Source organism: Peromyscus leucopus, chromosome 9, assembly GCF_004664715.2.
Source record: "Peromyscus leucopus breed LL Stock chromosome 9, UCI_PerLeu_2.1, whole genome shotgun sequence".
In the NCBI taxonomy this organism is placed as follows: domain Eukaryota; kingdom Metazoa; phylum Chordata; class Mammalia; order Rodentia; family Cricetidae; genus Peromyscus; species Peromyscus leucopus.
In genome coordinates, this window is record NC_051070.1 from 37265997 (window position 1) to 37280092 (window position 14096).

At 42.1% G+C, this 14096-nt stretch overlaps 1 long non-coding RNA gene across 1 annotated transcript in view; it reads left to right on the top strand.

The window, feature by feature from the left end:
- The first annotated feature begins 350 nt into the window (after window positions 1–350).
- LOC114699714 overlaps window positions 351–14096 on the top strand; it is a 44013-nt gene continuing 30267 nt past the window's right edge. Inside the window, exon 1 of the long non-coding RNA XR_003735573.1 lies at window positions 351–389. This is a non-coding gene — a long non-coding RNA (uncharacterized LOC114699714). The remainder of the gene's footprint in view (window positions 390–14096) is intronic.

Genomic DNA, 14096 nt, shown 5'->3' on the forward strand with positions numbered 1-14096 from the left:
TTTATTGTTTTAATAATCAAACTCAAGATTATCTTGCTCATTATACTGACATTTACAAAGGTTTGTTTTGGCTATACTGTAATCAAAAGGAACCTAGGGAACAAGTTACGGTACGGAATAAGTACTCATAGATGACAGGCATCTAAGCTCCTTCCAAGATTAATTATAGACTGTTAACAGGAAAGAATGATGGGCAAAGGACCCAGTTCAAAAAATTGCCTAGGAGCACTGGGGACTCAGTAGTCAGAAGATTACCCAGAAGCAGTGCAAGACCCAATACTCAAAAGATTGCTTAGGAACAGTGTGGACCCAGGAGTCTGTCAGAAGATCACTCAGGAGGAGTGGGGACTCAGAAACAGTGGGGACCCCGGAGTCAGGAGATCACCCAGGTAAAGCAACCACATTCCTCCTACTACATTACACTATTGGGCTACTTTAATTTTTTTTTCTTTTTCTTTCTTTTTGGAAAAATTGGAACTGTTACTTTGGTAATGGATACTAAGATAGACAAATGGAGTGATAGCATATAATTTTTGGCAAAGGAAAGGGACTGGTGAGAGAGGTCAGTGTGTAAGAATGCTAGCTATGCAAGCTTGAGGGTTTGAGTTCAAATCCACAGAACCCACATAGAAAGCCAGACATAGTCACACACATCTGTGGCCTCACCAGTGTGGGGCGTGAGGAAAGCAGGATTACTGGTGTCTTGTGGTCACCTGCCTCGCTCAAGTTCGGTGAGAAACCCTGTCTCAGGCTCTCAGGGGACATAAGGTGAAAAGTGACAGAGCAAGACACCCAATGTCCTCTTCTGGCATCTGCACACATACATGAGAATGTATATCTGAATGCTTACACATGCAAGTACCACACACATGCACCACAAATCACACACACACACACACACACACACACACACACACACACACACACTGCATGTGCACACATGAGAGAAGAAAAAGTCAAACAAACAAACAAAAAAGGTAGGAATTAAATAATTTTTCCACACAGAAAAATAAAAGGAACTTCTTCAGTAAGCTAAGTCTTGACAACGTGTCTTCCAACCATCCCCCAAACATAGATAAAGTATTTCAAGTGCCAATTTGAATTTGGCAGACAAGCTGGGCTGCAAACAATCTAATTTATCTCAATTCCAATCAACTTAGCAAATTTGGAGGATGCAACATGAAGGCAGGTGACATGGAAGTCACAAACACATGAATGTTAAGATCGTTAAGCAAAAGTGATTTCTAGGACAAGGTACTATCTATTATCCTTCCAGTCAACAGGGCATGCAGAAACCAGGGAGTCAAGAGAGGCTGTAGGGTAAAAAGCTTTCCTATTTAAAATGCCTGGCTCAGAAATAAGAATTACAAACCACCTGCCTTCTTTTCAGAAGGAAAGAAACTTTCAAAAAGGCAACACTCTCACTGAAACCCTAGGAAGAAGTGGGAATACAAAAGAGAGTCCTCAGTAGGGGAACATGGTAATTATTCAATAATTGTTAGCAGTGGATAAAATGCATGAAACACAGGTGTAAATTATAATGCCCGAATGCCATCATACTGTAATGGCAGGGCCTCCATCATGAAAGGGCTCCCCTATGGACTCCCTTTCCAAAGCCCTCCCTTTGCCAGGGGAGCTTTAGAAAGGGCAGTCGCTTGTGGGTTTAGAAAAGTCACAGCAAATATTATAATAGGAACTGTGGCCCATGTCCTCTAAGAATTTCAGAACGTCACCTTCCCTTTTTCTGAGTTTGGCAATTTTGCTACAAAATGTAAAGGAAAAATTGGTGATTTGGTTCCTAAAAGGCAACAAAAAACTCTCAGAAGGAAAAAAAAAACTGGTACAAAAGTAATAATAGTAAGTAGAAAATTTAAAAATTGAGCCATCAGGGCCTGTGAAAACCTATTCCAATAATTTGATGACAATTGGGGCCATTGGAAACAGATGGTTATTGTTACACAATGGCCTCTGTTGACATATTTATTGCTTTATGGCTTACATAGCTTCATATCAATTTTTTTGCATGTGACTTTCCCAGCAACTGGCTTTAGGGCAGCAGTTGTTGGATGAATGAGTTGTGAGGTGTCTGGCACATGCTTGGCACATAATTGGTGTTTTACAAGTAAGAACGCTTACGGACAGAAATGTTAAGTGACTGAGTGCGCCCAAAGTGCCTCCCAAATCCAGGCCTTCTGATTCTAACAGTGTGCCATGTCTCTCCCCACTCCCACTGACTTTGCAGGTTCTCAGAGTGCAGAAAGAGACCAGCCTGAAAACATCCGCTTAGGTAACAGCTTCCATTCTTTCCCTGATGGAAGCCGTTAATTGGTGACAAAGTCAGATAATTTATGTATCACCTCCTTATTTCAGCTTTAGTTCATGTAGAGGTGATGATGGGTGGGAAAATAAAGCTATTGAAGAAGAAAAGGAGGATCAACTGAACATTCTTAATCAGTCCTGCTACTCTAACCAATCCCTGAAGATTCAAGCATTTTTGTTATTGTTTCTTTTTTTTTTTCTGTATTTATTTCTTTGTTACATAACTTTAAGCTGGTGGTGCATGTACATAGAGGAAGCTCTCCATGTCCTAGTCTTCAGAATCATGAGGTGGGGTGGGGGAGCATGTGGTCCAAAAGAGAGCTGACATTTGGAAATACATAAAACTGGAAAGCACAGATCTTACCAGATCTCTGTGTCTGAACATCTCTGACCATTGTTAATTGTCTCCCAGAGAGATCACCTCCAGTGAAAGCCGAGGCTTCAGTTCCATTACCTACCAACCACTGCTTCAATGACATGCCTCACGTAGGTGTCACCTGACCTCCAAATCCAAGTCTCACTGGCTCCTCTTCATCTGTATTGGGTGTTTCACAGATCATGGGCCCTTCAAAGTCAAGCATTAGTCATGAAATGTGTCATCTACACTCATCCTCTGACTTTGCATTGACTCTAAGTCATCATTTATGTCTTGGAGAATCATCGCTCCAACTAACCAGTCATTGTAGCTGGAACCTGGGAGACCATAGTAGGATGTGCATGGCCTGTAGAGATCCAAATAGCATTAGAAGGGCCACGATTGCTGCAGAGTCCACTGGCTGCTGAATAGTCACTGACATGACATGAAATCCCAGTGAGAATACTCTTTCCTCTTCTGGGTTCCTTGGCTAGCCTCATCCTTGTAACTGTCTAATGTGCAAGAATCAATCAACTTGCTTTGCTAAGGCAAGGGCCAGCGAAATTTCTGGTTTTACAAATACAGTTTTATTGAGATTTAGCCGTGCTATTGATTTCCATATTATTGACGGCTGGTTTTGCTCATAGTGGCACAGCTGAGTGGCAGTGGCAAAGAATGTACGGACAAAAAGTCTAATATGCTCAAACTGAGCCCTTTATAGAATATGCCTGCTGACCCTGAGTTAAGAGAATGTCAGGATTAATCCCACAATTCCCCACATTTATTACTGGCTCCATGTCCACCAACAGTCCAGCCTCCCAGAGCATCACACCAGTAGTGGCTCTGTGCAACTCTCTTATTATCAAGCCCCAGTGCTCCCCTGAACCTTGCATCTGGGGCTTCCAGAACTCATTTGTGTCATTAGCAAAACCCTCTAAATCTTCAATGGTCAACTTTTTTTCACCCTGCTTTAATATAAAAATCTACCTCTCTCTTGAAGGCTGCACTCTCCCTGTAAGTCCCTCAAATACTAGCTTGTTTTCTCCAACTACCCACAAAACACAATGCACTGTGTCTGTAGGGGTGTCATGCTATTATCCCCCCGCCCCACCATGTGGTGATATATTGTGTACCCTAATAAACTTGCCTGAGGTTCAGAGGACAGAGTGAGCCACTAGATTAGACACAGAGCCAGGCAGTGATGGCACACACCTTTAATCCCAGCACTCAAGATCTCATGCCTTTGCTTGGGAAGCACACATGCCTTTAATCCCAGGAAATAATATGGCAGGGAAGAGAAAGGTATATAAAGCTCGAGGAAACAGGAACTCATTCTCTAGAGGCTAAGGATTTCATAGAGGTAATAACTAGTGGCTGGCTGCTCTGCTTCTCTGATCTTTCAGCTTTCACCCTGATATCTAGCTCTGGGGTTTTTATTAAAAGACCATCTAAGATTCAAACAACATCTCTAGACATTCTCACCAGCTCCTGTCTTCTGCAAATGTGTTTCACTATGTAGTTTGACATATTCCTCTCTGTAACCACTTACCATTGTTCTAATCTTTTAATTTCATTAGTTGATGAACTTAGGCTGGGGTTACTAGAAGTTTCTGTATCAGTATGCTGCTGTGATTTGTGCCATGACTATTTATGGATAATTTGTTCAAAGCCCTGTTCTTTTTTTTCTGGTGATTTTTATCTTGTATCATGTCAAACATCCATGTCTATGGTATATCTTGATTCAACATACATGTTTCCCAAATCTTGATATAGTCATCTTACTCTGGTCGTTATACTCTGTTTTCCCAGCCTTTTCACTCTCCTTCTGCACCAACGATCCCTTTTTTAGCCTACGGGACTCTTAAACCCACTCTTCTTACTGGACTCTTACTACTTCCTCTGCTTCGTCCTATCTCTTCTGTCTTTTATTCAGCTTAGACCACGGTACATTTTTATCAATGCCCCCTAGTCTCTGCCCTTGCCTCTCTTCTTCCCTTCTCTCTGCACCGCAATCCTTATTAAACACAGCCTTCCACATTCTCCATTACTGCTCTCAGGTGGCTGATCATGGCTGAGGAACACACACACACACACACACACACACACACACACACACACACACACACACACCCCTCTGCTGGTTAGAAATTAATGGCTCTAACTCTCAAGAGGATTTCCGCATGCCTAGGAATCCTACAACACTTCTCTAGTCAGCGCATGCTACTTTCTTAAATAAATATTTCACACTTCCTCTTCTCTCCTATAACCGTCAACACCCTTACCCTGCGTGCTGGTGTTTCCCACCCTCTCTCAGCCCTCTCTCTCGTTTAGTAACTGTTTCTGTTTCCACCAGAGAAATAGGTGCAATACATTGGTTGCCTCACATCTGTTCTCTATTAATTCTACCTTATCCCATTCCCCACCCCATCTCCAGTTCACAAAGGAAGACTTATTTCTGGTCCTATCATGATCAATCCCTCCCCTTGTCTCCTGGACCCAATAGCCCTCTTGTTTCGCCAAGCACAATACCTCTGCTTTTAACTCCTTTCAGACCTGAGTCATCCATTTTCCCTCTTTACTGGAAAAGTCCCACCCACATACATACTTGTTAAAATACCTCTAATATAAGTGACAAAATCAGTGACACAAAGGCCGTTTTGATCACATGCCCTTCGTACCTACCCCCTTGTTTTTTCTTCCTTTTAAAAATAAAGTTACTTGAAAATGTTCTCCATGCTACACTGAAAATGAAATTTCAATGCACGAAAGTAAAGCATGGCAGAACAAAGCTCACCAATCCACTTAAATTTTCCAATTCATCCAGAATAAAATCCCCAGGAATTCCATGGCTTATGCACCCTCTATGAAGACCCCCATGTGACCTCAGTTTCATTCTTTTCCTCTACACTCATACTTTCTACCATTTTCTTCCATATTTCTTCACAGCCATCAGTCCTTGACTGTGGTCAGACAAGTAAAGGCTATCCCATGATGGCCATGTTCTGATCTACAGAGTCTGTCATTATATCACTTTACATATAAAGTGATACATTATATCACTTTATGAGGATCCATGGCATAAGGAACTGTGGAGATGTTGTGGAATGGGATATTTGTTTAACTAGGCAAAGATGTGTTACATTTGTTTATGCTGCATTTGTCTAATCATGTAAAGATGTGTTGGTGTTTTACCTTGCCTGCCTAAGGGACCTGATTGGTCTAATAAAATAGCTGAGCTGCCAATAGCTAGGCAGAGGAGGGATAGGCAGGACTGGCCAGCAGAGAGAATAAGTAGGAAGAGGAATCTAGGCTTAAGAGAGAACGGGGGAGAAAGAAATAGGATGTAAAGAAAGGTAGAAAGCCCCAAGGCAAAATGTAGATGAAGAGAAACAGGTTAATATAAGTTATAAGAGCTAGTGGGACAAGCCTAAACTAAGGTTGAGCATTCATAACAAATAATATTTGGGAGCTGGTTGGCAACCTAAAGAAAATTCCAACTACATGGAGATGTGATTAAATTGAGAATGTAGAGATCAGGATATTATCCTGAATCAGCATAAAAAACAAATATCCTCAAAAGAGGGGAGCAAGATGGGAATCAGAGACATGTGCCAGCTGAGGTCAGAGATATTTCACTACAGAATGAGACTGGGAGTCTAGAAGACCAAATGGCTTCCAGATGCAGGAACAGGCAAGAAAATATATTCTCTGAAGGAACGCTACCCTACTGACACCTCAATTTTAATCCGTATGATTCATTTCAGACTTTCAACCTCCCAAAGTATAAGAAAATAATTATATGGGGTTTTAAGGCCCCGTGTCTGTGGTAATTGGAGACAGCAGCAATAGGAAGATGAAAAACTAGAATTGCTTTGTTTCTTTACGTGTTTATTATCTGTATTCCATAATACAGTGGAAACACCATAAAGCTAGAGGTTTTTTTTTTTTTTTTTTTCTTTTCTGATTTTTACTGTAATGCGCCTTGCAACCAGGACAGTTATACTGAATTAACAAATGTTTGCAGAGAGATGAGAACCACTTTCTCCCTGGCTGAAACAGGCCCTTGATGTTCCCTTCATGCTCTGTGTCACTTCTCTTGGTGCCAAAGACATGATCCATAGCTCAGGGCTCTCCTTCCACCCCTGTGTGTGTTGGTGCCTCCATGCTTGGTCTAGCAGTATGAAGAACAAGCCCTTCAAAACTGAACTCTCTCCAGCTTCCAGAGTGTCAGCCTCAGGGGATCGACTTCAGAATATTAAAGCAGGGAGTTTGTTTTACTTTCTGGAAAGTTATCCATTTCTCCTCTGGAGTGCATGATAAATAAGAAGACAGATTAACAGGAAGAGTGCTAACTGGAAATTAAATGAGCCTTAAACCCAATGAATCCCATTTATAGTCTCTCTTCCACACTAAAACACAAGCGTGTGAGGGCGCTGAATGTCCTACGCACTGCTTTATCCTTGAGACCCAGAAGAGTATTTGGCGCTCACTAGGTAAACTCACAGTCAGAGTCCAGTAAGTGAATTTTCTTTGGTTTCACCTTCCCCTCCATGCCAGACGCTTTCCAACTTTAAATGTTTCTTTCCCTTAGCACGCTGCAGTCCAGCTTCTCCTATCCACCTCTGCTCCTCCCTTAGTTCAGGGATAAATGTGGAATTTCTATAGTTTAGGGCTTTCCACGCACTGGGCTGGAAGAGTATTCTCAAAGTTGATGTTGACCATTGTAACCCCCCCCCACACACACACACTAATGTAAAAAAAATTTTAAGAAGATCTTTGCAATGGCATTTTCACTCCTTGTGAGATGGAGTTCTATGTGTGACAATGTAACATCTATATGCCTTACCCCACTCTCCACTTCTCTTCTCGCCTGAACTTCAGAGAGGCTGCAATGCCCACGTTAGACTGTGGTTCAGTGTCTCCATCTTTGTGTGACCTTCTCCTTTAGCCATGTTCTGGTTATCTGTTGCTATGTAAAGAGCTATCCAAAAACTGTTGTGATTTAAAACTGCAGGCATGGGTTTGGGGAGATGGCTCAACCTGGGAAATGTTTGCTGTGTGAGCATGAGAACTTGGATTTAGGTCACTAGCATCCATGTAAAAAGCTGGGTAAGGCACTGCTCACCTGGAATTCCTGTACAAAGAGACAGAGATGGAGAATCCTGGGGACCCATTAGCCAGGTACTCTATTTAATCAGTGTGTTCCATGTTCAGAGAGACCTCTGTCCAAAAAAATAAGGTGCAGAGTGACAGGAGAGGACACTTGATGTTAACCTTTGGCCTTCACATGTACACATCTTCGTGCATGTACCTGCATCACACAAATAGACCACAGACATTATTTACTATTATGATCACTCATGGTAGTAGAAATTGATGAGATCAACCAAGTAACACTTTTTGTATTCTCTTATGAGGCTATGATCTGAGTCTAGGATTCGAGCTATCATAAAGCTTTCCCTATTCCAATAGTTCCTTGCCTCCTAGACCCCTCCTGTGCCCTGGCATGGGCCTGGGTTGTAATAGCAAACATAACAAACACATTGTGTAGAAGTACCATAGGCTTTTCTAATTTAGTCCTGGATAACACATGGCATGCTTTTGTCACATTCTACTAACTTTAAGTGAGTTACTAAGGTGAACCCACATTTAGAGACAGAGGATTTAGAAGTCAACCCTTGAGGTGGGTAGCAATCATGCAAATATAAAAAGATAAGGAGTTGGTGGCAATCCATCTTTTGAGACTAGCTCCCACAGCCAGGAATATCTTCTTTACTTCCACTCTGCTTCCATAACCCTCATCCACTAGCAAATACACCATTCTCATTTCAAGACCAACTTTATCCATGACTTCCACTCCTCAATGCAGAAATAAGCCCTTCTTTCTTTGTGGATATCACTAAAAGACCAACGTAGGGATTTGGGCAGCATTCTAAACCAATAGGTAGGTTCGAGTACTCTCCCCTGTTACATATGTAGGTCATATTGATAGCCAGAGAAAAGGAAGTAACAGAAAGAATATATGAGTGAGGGACAGAGAGAACCTAATTGGTTACTGCTAGTTCCTGTCATTTGATGTCCTTGAACAGCTGCTGGCTCCGACTGGCTGAGACTTGGTTGTTCGTTTTAAAAGAATTTTGCACTCTGTTTACATATGACATTAGGCAATAGTTTACTATGTAAAGAAGTATGCATGGAGGAATCTTTAGGCTAAACTTAATTCAGTTTAGCTTAATCTTCCCTTGTTTGGCCTTTTCATAGTACTGATGAGTTCAACATATGCTATTCCATAGATGGCATGTGGGCATTTGAGAAAACAGCAGGAACAGAAGGTATCCTAATCCCTGCCATTTTTTTCCAAAACAGGCCAAGAAACAATTCTGAGTTTTCTCTGGGGATCGGGGGGTGGGAGGAGCATCATAATACTCTACTTCCTATTAAAAACAAAACAAAACAGACAGATTATCCTTAGCCTCTGAATATAGAGATGTCAAGAAGAATACAACAAATAGGCCTTGCAGAATTCTCCCTAATATGGTACGGAAGACCCAACTTCTTTCATCCCCTCTACTTTTGCACGGCACGGCACAAAAGCACAGAGATCTCTTGATTTCTTGGGATTCCTTGCTGTAGGCTCCCATTTCACCCACAATTCGCAGGTGTTTCCCTCTGTTCATCTGTCTCATGTTGTAGAGGCCTCTGAGGGCTCTCTTTCTTCCCAGGACCTAGCACCTAGCACGCCTATGTCTTCCTTATGCCTCTGTGTCTCCCACTAAACTCTAGCCCTTCAGGACTTGAGTCTATATTTTCTCATATGAGCTGGGGACAGAGCCAGATGTAAGATTCCCTTATATATGTGTTTGATGAGAAAAAAATCTTTTTTTTAACTTTTGATACTAAATGAAATATGAATATACTTTATATAATGGGTATTTGAAATGTTGACAGGTGCATCTTCAGAGGCACACAAACCTGGGCCTATCTATATATTGGTGAGAGATCACAAAAATGTCAGGTACATTTAAAGCAAAAGAGAAAACAAGGTCTTCAGTGTAAGAAAGTGTTTTAAGCTCATTTGAAAGGGTTAAGGGCTTTGGCATAAACAGGGAAAATGGGAAACTTTTCAGCTAAGCCTTCTGAGTGAGCACTGTTAGACTGCACATATCTTTGGAGACAGTAAAAGCTTTAGTGCTTTTTTTTCCTTTTATTTTCCTTCAGTGGACTCCAGCTGTTTGTGGTGTGAGTCCACAGGGCTCCAGGGCACCCACTGAGATAATGGTCGGGCACTGAACCTCCAGCTGACACCAGGACTGAGAATTAGCCCACAAGTTTACCAACTGATCAAGCACATAATAAATTAAGAAAACGTTTAGCCAGGAGTGATGAGACAATCTAAAAGACTTTTTTGTTCAGATTTAATTTTCCAAGCAATAAAGTTTCTAATATTAACAAAGGTGGTGCGGCTTCTAATTTTTTTGTACAACCTGTTTTAATTTCTTTGACTATCTCATTATAATGACTAGTCAGAAGACATCAAAATAACAGGTGAAATGGAATCATCACCTGCCTTACAAAGCCAACATTTTCAGGATCTAGTCCTTTTGGATTTAATTTTCTAATTACCTTCTTAGAAGAGATGCACAAAGGTTAAAAGCTGCTGCCTTTCTAGAATTCTAGTGCTCACAATTCTGCTGCCAACCTGGAAACTTAATTTCCAAATTAAACAAAGCAATCTGTACAAAGCATCCAAATAAATATCTAATAAAAAATCTGTTTATAGAACAAAACAGATGTATGACAAGCATGCTCTGCTCTGCTCCTTTTTAGCAAGTGAAGAGAGTGTCTTCAGAAACTCCACACGCTGGTGCATTTCGTGCAGCTGGGAAGGTGGGAAACAGCACTTTTATGAATATGGCTGATGTTCTTTAAGCTGGCATTGTAGATCAGACTAACAAGAGGTGCTGATTTTTCCCCATGAGGAGTTAGAGATGCAGATAAGATATTGTGAATGGAAGGCCTGGGTTTAGGAACATAATGAGTCCTGTATTTCTTGGGCATCATTACCAATGTGGCGTATTCTTATTCTTTGACTCCCAAATTTTAGATATGTTTGGGCATTTAGATATGTGCATCTCTTCCTTTAACTTCTTTAGTCATCTTAGGCTTAGCTTTTCCAAATCCAGATTTTGGAGAAATCTATACGCATGATTCCATTTGTGCTTGTAGTTATTTATTACATATAAAGTCTTTGCATGAATGTGTATGACAGATGTGCAAGTAAGTGGAGGGAGACATGTACACACCACGAGCCTGTGTAAAGGTCAGAAGACAACCCCAAACGTCGGTCCTTGCCTACCATCTTGTTTGGGGCAGGGCCTTTTTGTTTTTCACCCCTACGTAAGCTGTACAACTGGCACACAAGCCTCTGGGTATTCCCCTGTCTCTGGCCCCCGATCTCCCCCCTAGAAGCACAAGAGTTGCAGATACACACTGCCAAATCTGGCTTCGAATCACTCTGGAAATCTGAACTGAGGTCCTCACACTTGGGCAGCAAGCACACTACCCTCTGAGATGCCTCCCCGCCCAGTTGTACTGGCTGGTTTTGTGTGTCAACTTGACACAAGCTAGAGTCATCAGAGAGGAAGGAGCCTCAGTTGAGGAAATGCCTCCCTGAGACCAGCTGTAAGGCATTTTTCAAATAGTGATCAATGAGGGAGGGCCCAGTGCATTGTGGGTGGTGCCATCCTTGGATACTGGTCCTGGGTTCTATAAGAAGGCAGACCGATCAAGCCAGGGGAAGCTAGCCAGTAAGCAGCACGCCCCCCCCCCCCATGGCCTCTGCAATCAGCTCCTGCCTCCAGGATCCTGCCCTGTTTGAGTTCCTGCCCTGACTTCCTTCAGTGATGCACAGTGATGTTAAAGTGTAAGCTAAATAAACCCTCTCCTCTCCAACTTGCTTTTGGTCATGGTGTTTTGTCAAAGGAATAGAAACCCTAACTAAGACACCAGTTGTTTATGGTTTTTGCTGAGGGAAAATTCAGGTGACATAAACTAATCATTCTAAAGTGGCAGTGTTCTAGTACATTATCACATTATCATCCAAGCAGGATGCCAGCTATCTTTGTCAAAACAGATGTGCCTACTCAGAAGATACCTTCACAATCTGGCTTGTGGACTGTTGACATTTCCTTATAGAAGGAGGGCTACTTGAGATTCTAGCTGCTCTTCCAAGCCATGTGTATGCAATTCTGCTGCAACTGTTTATACCCGTGGGAGGTGGGAGGTGTTAGAGTGTATAGGCTGGGGGCCGTTAATGGAAGTGGGCTATGAGGAAACCATCATCCATGGGGAATGGGTGAATACTTTCCAGTTGTGCCTGCTTTTGAGTAGTCCACGTTCCTGTCTGTAACCCTTTAACCATGTGCTCTGCGTCAGCCCAATAAACTCAACTGGTTCCCCAAAGTGAACTTTGGTGGAATTGTGTCTTGGCTAGTCATTAGGACATTATAATGAAGGGATAGACGTTGCTTACTTCTCGTCAAGGAAAGAGTTCTTGGAATAGGCAGGAAGAGCACCATGTTGTGCAACTATCACCTCTCTCTGATTCCAAATATTTCATTCCTCTCTATGGAGAACCCAAACCCATTAAGACATTGGTGTCCAATGTGTTGGCAAGAGTTTCCACCCAAAACCTGAGAAAAGATTCTAAAACGGAGCTAAAAACAGCTTCCTAATTGTTTCTCTCAAATGAGCGGCAGCTGCCAGTTTGAGCTACTTGTGGGTTCCTAGTGTGTGCGCACCATCTGCAGTATGGCAGGAATGAGGCCTCTACAAGTGGCACATTAAGCTGCATGGTGGATTTAGCCTTTGCTAGTACAAAACAAAGAGGTTTCTGGGCTACACGCTGCTTGGATAAAAGCATAGACCCACGATAGCTCCCAGAGCTGGTGGGTGAACATAACACCGCCATGTTGGGAAGCTGAGGTGGGCGGAGTCAGCAGTCATAGCACCATTTCAGCTTACAAATGCTGCAGTTTAAAGCAATAGATTCACAATAAGACAGATTCAGATGGAACAAGACTTTAAATGCTTTACAATGTGTGTAAAAATGTACATAGGCTTGGAAGAGAGAGGAAAAGGAACATAGACAGTTATATAAATAGAAAGTTTAAAAAAATAAAGTCTTTAAAGAGAAAGTAAAAGTAATATAAAAAATAAGCCATGTAAAGATGGATATCACACAGAGAGTCTGGATTATATTGTCTTTGGGATTTTTAACTGCAGAAAGACATTTGATTGTAAAGACTGCTCAGTTAAATCAAGGTGTATCTTTTAAAGGTATTTCAATTTCGAAATTTATGTCTAAGGATGTGTTGCTTTGGAAAGGAGACTCTGCTTTTGTTCCCACAGAAAGCCAGAGGCTATGGATTTGTTCCAGATTAAGATACATCAGGTTTGACCAGCCAAGACCCCCTGAAAGGTCGCCGATGACACCATGACCCAGATGATCCAACATCCAGAATGGTTTCAAGGCAACTGGCTCAGACGATACAGCCTCATGGACTACTGCATAATCCTAAAATTTTCTTTATATCCCCATAAGATGCAGCACCCCCCTCCAGCAGGAAGTAGTTAGAGAAGCTATGCCCAAATTCCCAAATTATATGTAATTTTACTTTGTTAAGGTTAAAACCTTCCTTTTTGAAAAAAAAAAAAGGCGGGGGGGAGTGCTGTGGGATGTTCTGTATGTCCTGTGGGAGCCCGTTCTTGGGTTCCTCATGGCTTTACCCAGCAGGTCCACATAGAGGATGATTAGGACCATGGACCTGAGTGCAGGTGTCTGAGATGGTCTGCACTTCGCTGTGCTGGGGGATGGTCTGTATGGCAAATGTGTTGCTCTGATTGGCCAATAAATAAAACCTGATTGGCGTGGCTAGGCAGGAAGTATAGGCGGAACTAACAGAGAGGAGAAATAAAAGAACAGGAAGGCAGAAGGACTCACTGCCAGCCGCCTGCCAGGACAAGCAGCATGTGAAAATGCCGGTAAGCCACGAGCCATGTGGCAAGGTATAGATTTATGGAAATGGATTAATTTAAGCTATAAGAACAGTTAGCAAGAAGCCTGCCATGGCCATAGAGTTTGTAAGCAATATAAGTCTCTGTGTTTACTTGGTTGGGTCTGAGCGGCTGTGGGACTGGCAGGTGACAAAGATTTGTCCTGACTGTGGACAAGGCAGGAAAACTCTAGCAACAAGACATCATTTCCTACTCTAAACCTTCAACTCCTGCAAACACTAACCTGTTTCCCTGTCTCTGTGGAGTTGTCTATTCTAGATCATTCATATAAATGAATCATATTGTGACCTTTCTAGGAACAACTACCCACTATACTTTTCCTTTGTGGCTTCTTTCACTTAAGTGT